We start from the raw sequence: 18,691 nt of genomic DNA, 5'->3' as shown, positions 1-18,691 counted from the left end.
CATTTCCCCATGATAACTCTAACAATTCTTTTCCACAGCCACACTGTTGAATTTGCAAAGCCAGATCATTAACTCTGAAAAAAAAAATATTCCTTAAATTTATAGCCCAAATAATACTACAGAAATCACTCATTACTTCTTAAATGTTCAAACAGTTGGCTTTGCAGGGTAGTTATTTTTTCCATTCCAAGTACACATTTTTGTCTTATATTAATAAGACAAATACAAATTTAAGAAAATATGTACAGTTTTTGTGAAGAAAATGAAAAAGAAGCATACATCTATAGTAAAGTTCCCAGTGAACTAGATTTGCATTCTTCATGTTCAGACACCTCTGGCATCTTCACAGCATGTCCTCCGTGATTGCTAACCGTTACAATCTTCTAGTCTAGTGCCAGTAGAGTAGAGAAAACCCCCAGTGGTGCATGGTCCTTCTACATGCTGTGGGAGCCCTCCTTTTGAGAACAAAACAGCCTCCATTAATCAGTCAACAGAAGTTTTTTGAACTTCTGCTATTTGCCAGGCATTGTACTACCTCCTTCCGAAGGGCTCATAAAGAAGTGTAAAGCCCATCTGTGCCTTGAGGAAAAGTATGTTTGCAGGAGAGACAAGGCAAAAAAAAAATATATATATATATATATATATAATGAAATGAATTGTCCAAGGAATAAATGCTATTCGGTTATCTAGTATTCAAGGTCTCCTAAGATCTGGCCCGGTTTATCTTTCTGGAGTGTTTCCTTAAATCCACCACTACAAGGAAAATTGTTCTTCTCATAGTCTTTACTAACATAGATTGAACTGCTTGCTATCCTTCATATGTGTAGCGTGCTTCCTACCTCTGCATTCTTGCTTTTACTAATTCTCCCTTCTGGAATACTCTTGCTTTTCTCATCAGCAACACTATATTATAGTTCACAGATTTTATCCCTTCCTCAAGGAACAGCTCAAATACAGCACCTTCTCCAAAATTCCCTGCCTTTACTAACTATAAATAATCTTTCCCTCCTTTAAACTCCTCTACAAAGAGATCTGTACTGCACCCGTTGTTTTCGCCTTATGTCTTAGTTGTCCCTATTTATGTAGATGCATAATTATGGCACACATCTTTCCCCTTTCCCTCCTATACTGTTTGGTGAATAGTGTCCATAACAGGATTCTAAACTTTGGGAACTCACTGTAGTTTCAGTACATCAAGTACCATTGATTCTTTCCATTTCCTGTGGTCCCTGAAATCATCTCACAAGCCTTTTCATATTTTTACATGTAATTATTACAAAATATTTGATCTGTATTGGGATTAACCAACTAGGATGGGAGTTCCTTGAGGAGCTCCTTGAAGCACACTCATCTTAATGATCCCTGTATCTAAGCAGTACATGTTAAAGAAGCATCTGCAGATTACCATCAACGCTTGTGACAGATTTTTATTTCTAGGCCACACTTGTAGAAATTTTGTTTCAGTGAGTTATATGAGGAGCTCAGGAACCTGTATTTTGTCAAATTTTCTAGATCATTCTTATCTGATAAATTTGAAAATGGTCACCAGTTAATAAGTATAGAATTTATTAAATAAATGCTTACTTTTTTCTCTCTCTCTTAAGCTATAAGCATCTTAAAGGAAAATGTGTTTCCACTAAGTATCTGGACCAGCCATTAGAACATAGTAGATTCTCAAACACTGTGGAATCAGTCTATGTTAATGGGGTGACTTGTGACTGCGATAATTAGAAAAAAGCTTTCCCTAAGGCACAGAATCTTCTGGGCCTTGAAAAATGAGTTGGATTTGAATAGGTAGGGAGGGGAGGGAGCATCCTGGCCAGGAGATTGACATAATCAAAGCAAAGGAGTTGAAGAAACAGAATCATGCTGAGGCTTGATGATTAAATTAGTTTAACAAGAGAAAAAGGTTCTTGTGCAGAGGAATGAGAGATGAAGCTGCCTCCCCACTGTATAAAATAAACATTTGTTAGCAGAGTTCTCATTTCATTTTAATTTAATAAAAGCAAAAATAAGTGGTTTTGATGTGATTAGTGACCAAGAAGGGGTCCACGGTGCTGACTTGGCAAGCAACCACCATCATGGCACATGTAGAAATACAAGATTTAGTACAGAATTAACTTGCCCAAGCATCTGTTCACAACTCCATATGAAAAAGAAAAAATAGACCAAAGCATATGTTATAAGCTAAAGTCTCGACAACTTCTTTTTCATATCATGTTGATAGGAATTCACATTTGAAGCAAAAATCTCTTACTGACTTGGTAATGTGAATTCAAATATTAGATAATCACAATAATTATAAAGAAAAAATGTTTTTTTTTAAAAAAAGCATTCTGTTTACACATGAAGAAAATATTAACTTGTTACCAAAAAGACAATAAATTTGTAGTTAAAATGTATTCCTTCTGTCTTATGACATTGCCGGCACTAACCTATGCATTTATAATTAATTCACTTGCATATTTACTCACTCACTGTCCTGATAAATAGTTACTAGCAATCTACTACTTGCAAAGCCCTGTACACAAAATGTTAATGGCAAAGCACTATGTGCATGATACAAATTGAAGATTCATTCTTACATGGAAGAGAGAAGAAAGATCGATTAGAATAATTAGGATCAAGTTATAATTCATTTCTTCATTCATTCAACTACTCTTAGATGAATGAATACAGCCCATGACTTTGCTTTGTCCTCTGTTATATGCCACACACTGAGCATAGCACTTGATATATAATAAGTGCTCAATAAGTATTGTTGGATGAATACTTGTATTGAACACTTTTCAGGTTCTCAATCTACAAAAATAAAGTAAAACAGAGATGTCCCTGCCCTCGGTGAGTTCATAGTCTAGTGAGGAAGACAAATATTAATCATGTGCACTATGCCAAGTGTTGAGGAGCCTTTGTCAGATTTGGCCTAACATACAAAGGCTTTCCTGAAGAAGTGATTTTGCAATGAAATCTGAAGAATAGGTGGAAATTAACCAGACTAAGAGAAGAGGGAGGAGTGATTTAGGCAGAAGAGGGAGCAGGAAAGAGCATGATTAGTTCACAGTGGCTGCCATGCAGATTGAGAGGGAGTCACAAAAATGGGAATGGAGAGGCAGGTGGCTAGGGTGAAAATGAGTGAACACAGCTTTTGGGGAGTTCCAAGTTTATAAATAATAGGCTTGATTACATGGATAAGAAAATATATTGTTTAAAGTTGATAAAAACTAAATCATTTTGAGGAAATTCATATTTGCAATAGACATTTGGTTAAAATTAAAACCTTGAAACTCATTGCTCAGTTGTAATATAAATGAAAAATTCGTCTGATGAAACTAAGCAGTTTTTTTCAGTGGCAAGCAAAACAACTGAGCATGTAATTCCAAATTACAAAACCTTGGCCCTTGTACATTGAGCCAATAAATATTATAATTTTACTAAATTACACAGCAGCAATTAGCCCTCAAATGAGGGTTAATAACAAAATCAACACAGTATCGTAAAAATAATTTGGGTGTACTGATGTAGAACTATACTGACAAATTAATATACCCTGACAAACAGTTCATTCAACTTTTCTGTAAGACTAATTTAAAAAATACATAATTTATTGATGTAGTTCACATGATAGAATTCATGCAGAGAAAAGTAAAGCTGAGACTCTTAAAGAGCAGTCGTGGAATGTGGAAACAACAACATTAAAATATGACCAAAGAAATAGCTGACTTTACTCTCTCACTAATTATTACAAAGTATTTGGTCAGGTAGACATATTATTTTACTCAATTTATTTAGTTTGGGTTTTTTTTTTGCCTGTATCCTAGTATAATATTGGCCACAGTATTTAACTCTGGATTACATATCTCTGTCCATTAAGCTATATCTAAGTTTTATCTGAGATAATATTATAATATTGAGTTTCACTATTCTCCACACCCATACTCCTATATCCCATAATACAGAGGTGGATATGGGGTTGGTGCTTGGTAAGAACTTGTTAACTTTTCAGAAGTGAACAATTAGAATACTTATGAATAAATATTACAAGTTTTAACAGTAATAATGAATCTTAAGTTTATTAATCTTATTATTTGAGTAGTTAGGTTTGGGGATAGATGTTGCAGAATGTTGTAAATTGTCTCTTACAAGTTTATATTATGAAGGATATGGAAAATAAATATCCAGCAATAGTTAACACCATTTCCATTCTACCCTGATATCTAATTGAAAATAAGTATCAAACTGAAGAATAAAAATTAGAATGTATTGAAAAAATAGGATATAACATATTTAGGAGTAATAAAACTAACTGTAATATATTTAAGAATAATAAAGCAAATATGAAAAATGAATAGCTCAATTTTCTCTTAAAATAATCCATTGAACTCTAATAGTGTTTTAAAATTTTGCATTTTTTCAAAATGCAGCTTAAAAGCCCACGATGTATAACACATGAGATTTTATTGATCTACCTAACATTACTATGCAGTGAAGTCAAGTAGGAAAAGTATAAGCATTCCTACTTCTGTAATGCGTAACTTAAAGCACAGCAAAATTAAAGGTTTCTACTGATGGCACTAATCTTTTTCCGTTTAACATATATTTATTAAGCATTCGCTGTGTATCCACTAGGTAGAGGTTAGGTGATGACTCAGTTTAGCATACTCTGTCTACTACCAATTGAAGACAGGGTAACTTTGGAACCAATGCATTAGTCATGACAAAAAAACTCATTGCCTGCCTCTAATTAGCTATTTTTCTACCAAACACACAACTAAATGATCTTTACCTGGAAAGACTTATGATTTTTTAAATACAGATTCAAACTTTCATTGAACAAATGTAAGTCTGATATAAAAAGCAGACTATCTACCTTATCATTTATTAACTTTCAGGCAGAAAAGATAATGTATGCACACTTGACAGCTTTACCTTTCGTTTCATGAAATGTTCACTGTTTAGCAGATTTGTGATATAATTTTTTTAAATTTTCTGTTCAGGTAATTGGGCATTATGTAGTTTAGTAGAGAATGAATGATTCCATACTAGATATTGATTACCAACTTTGAAAGAATTCAAAGTTTGAATTACATTGAAATCATACTGAACAGACGTAGTCTTTTCCAAGTCAGAAGGTATTTCAGTTTTGCAGTACATCTTTATGACCTGCAAAGGTTATGGCCAACATTTTTTGCAACAGGCGCACAGCTAAGTACTGGAGATTCAGAGATGCAAGTTCTACTTTAAAATCTCATAATAGTTATAGAATTATCAGTAAAAAGAAATTTCAGGTTATTGGTTTGCCAACAAAAAATAATGACCTTATTTGTTTTCCATTCAGTAAACTATCTAAACTGGAAAAAATATTTGTCTACTCCAGAAGAAATAAAACATTTTTGGATATTTTCAAAGGTTAGCTCATAGGAATATGTAATAATAGAATGTGGTGCATGTAAAAAAATACATATATATATTTCCAACATTTCAACATTAATAAGAGATAGAGAAAATAGATATACTGTAGAAACTATATAATTTACTATAATTAAAATTTATGTTAATGAATACCTATATATCATCTAATGATTCTAAAAAAAAATTACATTGGCAACTCCAAATTTTCTCTATATCTTAAAAATATTTACAGCCATAAAATTTGCGTTAATCAATTGAACTTTAATGTAAGCTTTGCAATTAGACATTTAAAATTGATTTTTCTTCTCTAATGTGCCATATATCCTTTATTGGCTGACTTTACTAGCTAAATACTAAGTCTGACTTATGTAGCTGTGTTTAAGGGATACTAGCTCCAAAATGGAAGTCATAAAGATTTCCACAAGAGCAGTTTTCAGTGCCCTATCAGAGTGGATTGAAGTGTGAATGGGAGATAAGGAAGCAAAGGCAAAGAGTGGGTACATTATTTGTATTGTGATCCTGTGGGAAAAAAGAGCAAACAAATAGGGAAGTAGTTGGAAGGAGCTATAGCATCTATAAAAAATCAGATTTTTTTAATCATGGAAGAAACTAAAGCATGTTTGTGTGCTGCTGAAGGGGACCTGGTAGAGGCAAAGGTTTAAAGTGTGTAGGAAGTAACTCCAGTCCTGGAGTTCCTATAAAGACCAGAAGAGATCTAGAGCTCAAATGGACAGGAAAGAAACACAAATTTGGGAGAGCCAGAGGTAGTTAGTGAAAGAAAACTACTGAAGTGACTGGAAAACGCATAAATGTGTTGCTCTAAATTCAAACTAATTGTATCCCCAATTGAACTTCAAACAAGCCAGATCCTGAATATGCCACAGTATGCCAGAGGAAGTATGATGAAGGGAGAGTGTATGCAGCAAAACACAGCAGTCTTAACCAACTGTCTTTAAAATATATTCCCTTGCAAATTCTCTAACTATGCATGTGAAGAGCCTGAAGATAAAGCTTTGTTACCTTTGGAGTAAATCTACCTATGGTTGTTTGTGTTTGTTTCAATAAATAATAGGGTAAGTGATGAGCTGTGGCAAAAAGAGGATACTTTTGACAAGATTGAAAAATTATGAAACAGTCTCAGAGAGTTGGAAAGCAACTTGGGGAAAAGTAGTAAAGTTGCAAGCACTTTTTAATCCTCATTTCAGGTATTTGTCTTGAATTTAAAGTTAAAGCAGTCGGCCAAATTGTGATTTTTCTCCAACATCTTTGTGCATTTGTAGAAAAGGCAGAATGTTGGATTCAACCAATGTTAAGTTCAACTAGGTAAATGTAGCAACAAAAAAAAAAACAGTTTGCTAAGTGGTGTTTGCAAGAAATTGTTTAAACAAAGGACTGTTAATGAATCTCAGCTTAAGAAAGAAGAAGAGATAGGTAAATAGAGACAAGGTAAATTTAGCATATCAGTGATACATCAATAACTGTTGCAGAGGAATTCTAGGATACTGTAAGAAGTTAACTGAAAGTATAATAAATGACAATCAGCCAGTGGTATATTTGCAATTGTGATTTCAAAGGTAATATAGATCATTGTGATGACAAAGTCTAAGTGTTATCTTTGGAACAGGTTACTGAGATGGAGAAGAACAGATTCGTTATGAACGTAGATTGTTTATTTTGTTCAATTTGGTGAAATTCTTGGAGCAGTAGCATGTACAAGTTACCTTGGAAGGAGTTGGAGACACAGAGATGAATAAGATTCAGTCCCCTGCTTCAAGGAGCTCAATATAAATATGCAAAGTGCTACAGTAAGGATACTAATACAGAAAGTAGGATACCTAACCCAATCAGGGATCAGGTGAACAGGCTTAGAAAACAACATTTGTGTATGTTGAACCAACCTTGCATCCTGGGGATGAAGGCTACTTGATTGTGGTGGACAAGCTTTTTGATGCACTGCTGGATTCAGTTTGTCAGTATTTTGTTGAGGATTTTTGCATCAATGTTCATCAAGGATATTGGCCTGAAGTTTTTTGTTGCTGTTATTCTCTGTCAGGTTTTGGTATCAGGATAATGCTAGCCTCCTAGAATGAGTTAGGAAGAAGCACCTCTTTTTTTATTTTTTTGGAATAGTTTTAGTAGAAATGATGCCAGCTCTTCTTTGTATATCTGTGAGAATTCAGCTGTGAATCCATCTGGTCCTGGATTTTAGGGGTTGGAGGCTATTTATTACTGCCTCAATTTCAGAATTCATTATTGATCTGTTCAGGAATTCAATTTCTTCCTGATTCAGTGTTGTGGGGGGTGGAGGGGGTGTATGAGTCTAGGAATTTATCTATTTCTTCTAGATTTTCTAATTTATATGCACAGAAGTGTTTATAATTTCTGATGGTTGTTTGTATTTCTGTGGGGCCAGTGGCAATACTCCCCTTATCATTTTCTATTATGTCTATTTGATTCTTCGCTCTTTTCTTCTTTATTAGTCTAGCTAGAGGTCTATCTGTTTTATTAAGTTTTTCAAAAAAAAAAAGCTCCTGTATTCGTCAATCTTCGAATGGTTTTTTCTTTGTCTATCTCCTTCAGTTTGGCTCTGGTTTTTGTTATTTCTCGTCGTCTGCTAGTTTTGGGGCTTGTTTGCTCTTAGTTATCTAGCTCTTTTAGTTCTGATGTGTTGTTAACTTGAGATCTTTCTAGCTTTTTCATGAGAGAATTCAGTACTATAAATTACCCTTTTAATACTGCTTTAGCAGTGTCCCAGAGTTTCTGGTATGCAAATCAATAAATGTGATTCATCACATAAACAGAACTAAAGACAAAAACCGTATGATTATCTTAATGCAGAAAAGGCCTTCAGTAAAATTCAACATCTCTTTATGTTAAAAAAAAATACTCTCAATAAACTAGGTATTCAAGGACAATACCTCAAAATAATAAGAACCATTTATGACAAAACCACAGCCAATATCATACTGAATGGGCAAAAGCTGGAAGCAGTCGCCTTAAAAACTGGCATAAGACAAGAACACCCTCTCTCGCCACTCTTAATCAACATAATGTTTGATGTTCTGGCCAGGGCAATCAAGCAAGAGAAAGAAATAAAGCGCATTCAAATAGGAAGGGAGGAAGTTAAACTATCCCTGTTTGCTGATGACATGATCCTATATCTAGAAAACTCCATTGTCTCAGCCCAAAAACTTCTTAAGTTGATAAGCAACTTCAGCAAAGTCTCAGGATATAAAATCAATGTGCAATAATCACCAGCTTTTCTATCTACCAGCAATAATCAAGCTGAGAATCAAATTACAAATGAGTTCCCATTCACAATTGACATAAAAAGAATAAAAGACCTGGGAATTCAGCTAACAAGGGAAGTGAATGATCTTTACAAGTTGAACTACAAACCACTGCGCAAAGAAATCAGACATGACACAAACAAATGGAAAAACATTCCATGCTCATAGATAGGCAGAATCAATATCACTAAAATGGCCATACTGCCCAAAGCAACTTATAGATTCAATACTCTTCCCATTAAATTACCATTGACATTCTTTGCAGAACTAGAAAAAAAAACTATTCTAAATTCATGTGGAACCAAAAAAAGAGCTCAAATAGCCAAGGCAACCCTAGGCAAAAAAAATTAAAAAAAAAACAAAAAAAAAAAAAAAAAAACAAAGCTGGAGGCATCATGCTACCTGAGTTTATACTACAGGGCTGCTACAGTAACCAAAACAGCATGGTACTGATACAAGAGCAGACACATAGACCAATGGAACAGAATAGAAAACCCAGAAATAAGACCTCACACCTACAATTATCTGATCTTCAGCAAACCTGACAAAAGCAAGCAATGGGAAAAGAATTCCATGTTAAATAAATGGTGCTGGGATAACTGGCTAGCCATATGCAGAAAGTGGAAACTGGAACCCTTCCTTATACAATATACAGAAATGAACTCAAGATCGATTAAAGACGTAAATGTAAAACCCAAAACCATAAAAAGCCCTAGAAGAAAACCTAGGTAGTACCTTTGAAGACATAGGCATGGGCAAAGATTTCATAATAAAGATGCCAAAAGCAATTACAACTAAAGCAAAAATTAGCAAATAGGCTCTAATTAAACTAAAGAGCTTCTGCACAGTGAAAGAAATTATCAACAAAGTACAAGGACAACCTACAGAATGGGAAAAAAATTTTGCTAACTATGCATCTGACAAAAGCCTAATATCCAGCATGTATAAGGAACAAAAATTTACAAGAAAAAAGAAAACAACCCATTAAAAAGTGGGCAAAGGACATAAACAGACATGTCTCAAAAGAAGACATAGATGCACCCAAGAATTATATGGAAAAAAAAAGCTCAACATCACTGATCATTAAAGAAATGCAAATCAAAACCACAATGAGATACCATATCACCCCAGCAGTCAAAATGGCTATTATTTAAAAGTCAAAAAACAACAGGTCCTGGTGAGGTTATGGAGAAAAAGAATCACTTATACACTGTTGGTGGAAGTGTAAATTAGTTCAACCATTGTGGAAGACAGTGTGGCAATTCCTCAAAGACCGAAGGACAGAACTACCATTCGAACCAGCAATCCCATTGCTAGGTATATACCCAAAGGAATATAAATTGTTCTATTATAAAGATGTATACACATGTATGTTCACTGCAGCACTGTTCACAATAGCAAAGACAGGTTATCAACCAATATGCCCATCAATGACAGATGGGATAAAGAAAATGTAGTGCATATACATCAAGGAATACTATGCAGCCATAAAAAAGAATGAGATCATGTCTTTGCAGGAACATGGATGGAGCTGAATGCCATTATCTTTAGCAAACTAACACAGAAACAGAAAACCAAATACCACATATTCTCACTTTTAAGTGGGAGCTAAATAATGAGAACACATGGGCACATAGAGGAAAACAACACAGTGGGTCCTACTGGAGGACGGAGGATGGGAGGAGGGAGAGGATCAGGAAAAATAACCAATGGATACTAGGCTTAATACCAGGTGATGAAATAATCTGTACAACAAATGCCCATGACACATATTTACCTATATAACAATCCTTGCATATCCTGCACACGTAACACTGAACTTAAAAGTTAAAAAAAATAAATAAAAGAAAAGAAAAAAGAAAAAGAAAACATTCGCAAAGACCAAAATGCAAGACCAAGGGTGATGCCTTTATGAACTGCAGACAGTTGGGTTTTCCTCAGGGCTAGAGGGTATAGTGAAAGAAGAGTCTAAGAAGGAAGCAAGGGTCAAATAAGAGAAGTTTTGTATGATATGGCAAAGGCCTAGTGGGGGCTTTGTATTCTTTGGAATACAAAGAATACAAAGACTGTTTCAAGCAGGAGTAATTTTACTGAAATGGCCCACAGGCTGCAGTGTAGATAGAAGATGGAGGAAGGTAATAGCCACACTTTTTTGGGGAAAGAAAATAAGACCAGTTTAAATTATAAGATGAGAGTGCATGTGTTACAAGGTCTTTACTCTTAAATTTAGATTCAAACAAAGTCATCAAAGTTTGCAGTATAGGTGGAGGGTAATGCATTAAAGTGCAGATCATGAAACCTGAAGTGCTTTCTTTGTCCAGTTGTTAGCATTTTGTAGAACCCAGTCCAGGAAACATAAAATACCAGAATGTAACATCCATGAGGGTTTGTTTATTTTGTTCGCTGTTTCTCCACTACCCAGTACATGCTGGGCCCTTAATAAACATTAACTGAATAAAATCATTGAAGGAATTAAAGTCTGTCTTTAGCATCTGATCTCCTCCTATGCTGCCTTCATTCTAAGGCCTCTTGCCTAAGTAACATCATGCTAGGTGTGAACCACTTAATTTTTCCCGCAGATACTCCTTTACTTTTGAACCTTTTCATATTTTACAAAACAAAGATCAGGCTCTTGCCCTCCCCATATGTTAGCTCTATGACTTTGGGCACATTCCTTTGTTTTTTTATGCCTAAGTCTCTGTAAAATAGAGATAGTAGCTAATGCCCATTGAGCATTGAGCACTGACACTTAGAACCAGTCACTGTTCTAAGAACTTTAAATGCCTTAACACAGTTAATCCTGAGTATCCTCCTACGTGGGCTATACTACTGTCATTCACCTATTACAGATGAGGAACCTCAGTCAAGATAAGTCACAAAGCAAGTAAGTGACAAAGTCTGGATCTGAACTCAGTCCAGCTCCTGAGACCATGCTCTTAATCGTCATACATACTTCCTGTCCAGTGACACTACCACTGTCATTGGACAGCTGTGAAGATTAAATGAGAATAATCTACATAAAAACACTTAGAAAGGTGCCTTACTATATTAAGTACCCAGTAGAAGTTAGATTTTGTTGTTGTTATTGTTTTACTCAATTTATAGCTTTTAGAATCTTATATGTTCATTGATAGATGAGTCACTATTTCTTGAACGAAATTAGATTATTTCATTTTAGACAGATCTAATTAGGAGAAAGTCATTGTTTGTTTAATGCTCACTTACACTTAACTTCATGCAACTTTCCTCATTATTTCTAGTTCTGAACTGGGGATAAAGAGAGGCAAGCCTAGCTCCACTTTCTTACCGCAATCCTCAGATATTCAAAGAAGAATGTTTTTGACACCTACATAGTCCATTCTTCAGTCTAAGCAGTTGAATCATTTGCTGTTTCTCTTATGGCACGGTTTCCAGATACTCTGATTTGATGCAGACACCCTTATACCTGGGCATCTAGATGAGAACAAAATGTTATAACTCATATGTGGAATAATAGCTGTATATAGAACAAGACATTGAGAGAAAAGATTTGAAGATAGTCCTGTCAGTCTGAATTATATTATCAGATACAGTTATGGTGCCTTCCTTGCATGGAGTAGGCAGTAATTCTTGATTGAATGACTTCACTTATAAATAAACGTGTTAATGAATCCTCAGCTTACTCTTGACTTAAATCCCCAATCCTGTTCAATGTACTTTTGCTTCTGCTGCTATACTTCTGAGACTGGTTTAGGAAACATGGCAGGACATTGTATTAGTCCCTATTAAACTTAATTTTGTTTGAGCTATCCAGTCTTCCAACATTTCAGATCATCTTGGATACTAATTTTGTCATTTCATGTATTGTCATTCTCTCCAAACATCGTGTCATCTGTAGATTTCTCCTCTGGGCCATTAATACAATCCTCTGAGTATTTAAATGGAATATATTATGCTCATATTCTATTAAAATATTCATAAGGGCTTATTGCTTAAAGTGTTTTAATTAATTATAAATTAATCACATCTTTTTAGCAGTGCATTTTATCATGAATTGTCAATAAGAATATCTGCTTATTCATTCAATAATTATTAAAATATAAAAATATTTTTTCTAAAATATCACCCAAATTTGAGTAATTAATTTTTTTTTAAAGTTGTAAAAATTTGTGCTCGCTTCGGCAGCACATATACTAAAATTGGAACGATGCAGAGAAGATTAGCATGGCCCCTGCGCAAGGATGACACGCAAATTCGTGAAGCGTTCCATATTTTTAACCTTTCAAAAAATCAATAAATCCAGGAGCTGGTTTTTTGAAAAGATCAACAAAATAGACAGACCACTAGCCAGATTAATAAAAAAGAAAAGAGAGAATAACCAAATTGATGCAATAAAAAACGATAAAGGGGATATCACCACAGATTCCACAGAAATTCAAACCATCATCAGAGATGATTACAAACAACTCTATGCACACAAACTAATAAACCTGGAAGAAATGGATAAATTCCTGGACACTTGCCTCCTGCCAAGCCTACACCAGGAAGAAGCCGAAACCCTGAACAGACCCATAACAAGGTCTGAAGTTGAGGCAGCAATTAAGAGCTTACCACCCAAAAAAAGCCCAGGTCCAGATGGGTTCACAGCTGAATTCTACCAGACATACAAAGAGGAGCTGGTACCATTCCTTCTGAAATGATTCCAAGCAATACAAAAAGAGGGAATTCTTCCCAAATCATTTTATGACACCAACATCATCCTGATTCCAAAACCCGGCAGAGACTCAACAAGAAAAGAAAACTTCAGGCCAATATCCATGATGAACATACATGCAAAAATCTTCAATAAAATACAGACAAGCCGATTGCAACAGCACATCAAAAAGCTTATCCACCATGATCAAGTAGGCTTCATCCCGGGGATGCAAGGCTGGTTCAACATACGCAAGCCTATAAACGTAATTCACCACATAAACAGAACCAAAGACAAAAACCACATGATTATCTCAATTGATGCAGAGAAGGCCTTTGACAAAATTCAACAGCCCTTTATGCTAAAAACCCTCAATAAGCTAGGTATTGATGGAACGTATCTCAAAATAATAAAAGCTATTTATGACAAACCAACAGCCAATATCATACTGAATGGGCAAAAACTGGAAGCATTCCCCTGAAAATGTGGCACCAGACAAGGATGCCCTCTCTCACCACTGCTATTCAATATAGTATTAGAAGTTCTAGCCAGAGCAATCAGGCAAGAAAAAGAAATAAAGGGCATTCAAATAGGAAAGGAGGAAGTCAAACTGTCTCTATTTGCAGACAACATGATTGTATATCTATAAGACCCCATCGTCTCAGCCCCAAACCTCCTGAAACTGATAAGCAAGTTCAGCAAAGTCTCAGGATACAAAATCAATGTGCAAAAATCACATGCATTCCTATACACCAATAACAGACTTAAAAGAGCCAAATCAAGAACAAACTTCCATTCACAATTGCCACAAAGAGAATAAAATACCTAGGAATACAACTAACAAGGAACGTAAAGGACCTCTTCAAGGAGAACTACAAACCACTGCTCAACGAAATAAGAGAGGACACAAACAGATGGAGAAACATTCCATGTTCATGGTTAGGAAGAATCAATATCGTGAAAATGGCCATACTGCCCAAAGTAATTTACAGATTCAATGCTATCCCCATCAAGCTACCAATGACCTTCTTCACAGAACTGGAAAAAACCACCTTAAACTTCATATGGAACCAAAAGAGAGCCCGCATAGCCAAGTCAATTCTAAGCAAAAAGAACAAAGCGGGGGGCATCACACTACCGGACTTCAAACTATACTACAAGGCTACAGTAATCAAAACAGCATGGTACTGGTACCAAAACAGAGATATAGACCAATGGAGCAGAACAGAGGTCTCAGAGGCAACACAACATATCTACAACCATCTGATCTTTGACAAACCAGAGAAAAACAAGCAATGGGGAAAGGATTCCCTGTTCAATAAATGGTGTTGGGAAAGCTGGCTAGCCATGTGCAGAAAGCAGAAACTGGACCCTTTCCTGACACCTTACACTAAAATTAACTCCAGATGGATTAAAGACTTAAACATAAGACCTAACACCATAAAAACCCTAGAAGAAAATCTAGGCAAAACGATTCAGGACATAGGTGTAGGCAAGGACTTCATGACCAAAACACCAAAAGCATTGACAACAAAAGCCAAAATAGACAAATGGGACCTAATCAAACCCCACAACTTCTGCACAGCAAAAGAAACAGTCATTAGAGTGAATTGGCAACCAACAGAATGGGAAAAAATTTTTGCAGTTTACCCATCTGACAAAGGGCTGATATCCAGAATTTACAAAGAACTAAAACAGATTTACAATAAAAAAACTAACAAACCCATTCAAAAGTGGGCAAAGGATATGAACAGACACTTTACAAAAGAAGACATACATGAGGCCAACAAACATATGAAAAAATGCTCATCATCACTGGTTATCAGAGAAATGCAAATCAAAACAACATTGAGATACCATCTCACGCCAGTTAGAATGGCGATCATTAAAAAATCTGGAGACAACAGATGCCGGAGAGGATGTGGAGAAAGAGGAACACTTTTGCACTGTTGGTGGGAGTATAAATTAGTTCAACCATTGTGGAAGACAGTGTGGCGATTCCTCAAGGACCTAGAAATAGAAATTCCATTTGACCCAGCAATCCCATTACTGGGTATATATCCAAAGGATTATAAATCGTTCTACTATAAGGACACGTGCACACAAATGTTCATTGCAGCACTGTTTACAATTGCAAAGACCTGGAACCAACACAAATGCCCATCGACAATAGACTGGATAGGGAAAATGTGTCACATATACGCCATGGAATATTATGCAGCCATCAAAAACGATGAGTTTGGGTCCTTTGTAGGGACATGGATGAACCTGGAAACCATCATTCTCAGCAAACTGACAGAAGAGCAGAAGATCAAACACCGCATGTTCTCACTCATAGGCGGGTGTTGAACAATGAGAACACATGGACACAGGGAGGGGAGCACTACACACTGGGGTCAGTTGGGGGAAAATAGGGGAGGGAGGGTGGGGGGTGGGGAGCTGGGGAGAGGTAGCAAAGGGAGAAATGCCAGATGTAGGTGATGGGGAGGAAGGCAGCAAATCACACTGCCACGTGTGTACCTATGCAACAATTTTTCATGTTCTTCACATGTACCCCAAAACCTAAAATGCAATAAAATAAATAAATGGGGAAAAAAAAAGTTGTAAAAATTTATAAACACTTTGGTGGGATAGGCTTCTGAAATAAATTTGAAAAACTTAAAATTAACGTAAACTGAAAATAGGCTCAAACCCCATTGTGCTAACCTTTTCATCACCAAAGAAATTAACTGAAAAAGCTAAACAGTCTCAAGGCATGTAGTACATTACTATCGAGAGAATGTACAAGTAGGCTTGTCGTCAAGAGGTGAACAATTTTAGCCATTTAATTTCGTGTATCAGAAACAACTTCAACCAGTTTCTATGAAATCATGAATAAGATTTCCCACTTGTAAGAACTAAAGGACTAGTAATAAACCAAGTGTATTGTTAAATAAAAGATGTAAATACAAATGGAAGAAAGTTTCTTAAAATGAAGTCATGCTTCTTTGGTGGATTGCAAACTCTAAATGTTATTAAACAAAGAGTAAAATTAAAAAGAAATTAAAAGTTATACCCTGAAATATAGATGGTCTCAAAATTTAGAAAAAAATGCAATAACTGGAATATCTCCATAAAATATCATAATTATGTCACTTTGGTTAGAGAATATAGCTTTAAAAATTTTATTAGCTAATTTGCATTTATTAATTTGAGAAAACCTTCACCTTCGTTAATTCAGATTAGAATTTTAATTTTAAAACAGGTTTCATTCTGTTGCCTTCCAGTTGTATATTGCTTCTGGGAATAACAAGTCTTTTTTAAATTACAATATCTACCATGTAATCTCATACAAGTTTAAAATTTAAAGGTCTCTTGACTGGCACAGTGGCTCACACCTGTAATCCCAGCACTTTGGGAGGCCGAGGTGGGCAGATCATGAGGTCAAGAGATAGAGACCATCTTGGCCACATGGTGAAACCCTTTCTCTACTAAAAACACAAAAATTAGCTGGGGGTGGTGGCATGTGCCTGTAATCCCAGCTACTCAGGAGGCTAAGACAAAAGGAGGCAGAGGTTGCAGTGAGCTGAGATCACGCCACTGCACTCTAGCCTGGTGACAGAGCAAGACTCCATCTCAAACAAACAAACAAATAAATAAAGTTCTCTTATATTTTACTAGTTTTACTTTGACAAAATTAGATAAATGGCAGATTATGTTTTTCATAAGTAACATTTCTCTTAACCTCATTTCATCTTAACCTCATAGGTATAAAAATAAATACAATAAAACTCTATCATCCAAATTGGAAGAATAATAGTAATTCATGTAGTCAAATAAACAGGCAGAAATAAATTAGGAAAGCCAGGAGAATCCCCAGACCCTCTGAAAGAAGCAGATTTCTCCTGCAGGACCTGGGAGATACCCTAAATACTGTGAGTGCCCAAACTGTGGAAATGAGAAAGGGAGATCCTCCACCCCTGAACACACATACACACACCAGGGAGCTTAAAGGTCTAGATTACGGAGGAAGATTCTGACCTTACATGGAGCTGAGTCCATTTAGAGAGCCAAGCAAAATACAGGGTTAGAGGAAACAGTGGGAAAATCCCTATAAGCTCACTGGGTCCCATAGCAAGCAATTTCTGCCTGACCTCACAGGGATCCTTAAGCAGGGCTGCCAGAGGCACTGAGGTCACAGGGAAAAGGAAACCTCTAATTGAACTTTATAACAATTTGAACTGATTGAGAAGTCTCCTGGCCAGAACTCAGGGGAGGGTGTGAATCAGTGTGCAGACTCCACAAGTTGGGGAAGAAGGAAAAAACCCTGCTTACTTTTGCAGCTGGGAGGCAGGTAGCCTGAGGCAGGTTCTCAGCTCTGCTGGCCCACTGCCTGGAAACACTCTGTGCTGTTGGAAGGGGCACAGTGAGAGTGAGACCAGCCCTTTGAATTGCGTGGGAGCTGGGGGAGGCCTGTGACTGTTGTTTTCCCCCCACTTCCCTGACAACCTACATGACACAGCAGAAGCAGCCATAATCCTCCTGGGAACATAACTCCATTGACCTGGGGCCCTCACCCTCATTCTTCATAGCAGACACAGCAAGACCTGCCCAAATAAAGTCAGAGCTCAGACATGCCTAGCCTTGCTCTCACCTAATGGTCCTTCTCTACACACCATGATAACTAAAGACAAAGAGCATATACTCTTGGGAGTTCTAGGGCCCCACCCAACACCTGTTTCTCCTCATACTACCATAGCTAATACTCTTTTGAAAGTGCCATCTCCTAGCAGGACACCAAACTGCAAAAAAAAATTACTGTTTATTATATTGATTGTTGGTTGATTATAAATAACCAAAGCTAAGGACCCTCACAGAGTCCATTTTACCATCTGCCACCTCCACCAGAACAGGTGCCAGTATCCATAACTGAGAGACCCACAGATATTCATATTACAGGACTCTGTACAGATAACTCCCAGTCCCAGCCCAAAGCCTGGTAGACTTGCTGGGTGGCTGGATCCAGAAGAGAGATAATAATCACTATAGCGCAGCTCCCAGGAAGCCACATCCCTAGGAAAAGTGGGAGAGTATTACATCTAGGAAACACCCTGTAGATCAAAAGGGACTGAACAGCAGCCTTGAGTCTTAGACTTTGCCTTCAACAGAGCCTAACCAAATGAAAAGGAACCAGGAAACCAACTCTGGTAATATGACAAAACAAGGTTTTTTAACACCCCCCAAAAATCACAGTAGCTTACCAGCAATGGATCCAAACCAAGATGAAGTCCCTGATTTACCTGAAAAATAATTCAGAGGGTTAGTTATTAAGCTAATCAGG

At 36.3% G+C, this 18,691-nt stretch overlaps 1 protein-coding gene and 1 non-coding gene across 10 annotated transcripts in view; both read left to right on the top strand.

Moving 5' to 3' along the window:
• The window catches only part of LRRC7 (leucine rich repeat containing 7), a 566,189-nt gene that overhangs the window by 396,792 nt on the left and 150,706 nt on the right, over nt 1–18,691 (top strand). The window lies entirely within an intron of this gene.
• Nucleotides 12,848–12,954, top strand: LOC116564172. The gene has a single exon (XR_004274762.1). It is a non-coding gene; the product is annotated as a U6 spliceosomal RNA (small nuclear RNA).

Source organism: Sapajus apella, unplaced genomic scaffold (genome assembly GCF_009761245.1).
Source record: "Sapajus apella isolate SASKATOON/1434 unplaced genomic scaffold, GSC_monkey_1.0 scaffold36, whole genome shotgun sequence".
In the NCBI taxonomy this organism is placed as follows: domain Eukaryota; kingdom Metazoa; phylum Chordata; class Mammalia; order Primates; family Cebidae; genus Sapajus; species Sapajus apella.
This window is presented reverse-complemented; position numbering and strand designations above follow the sequence as displayed.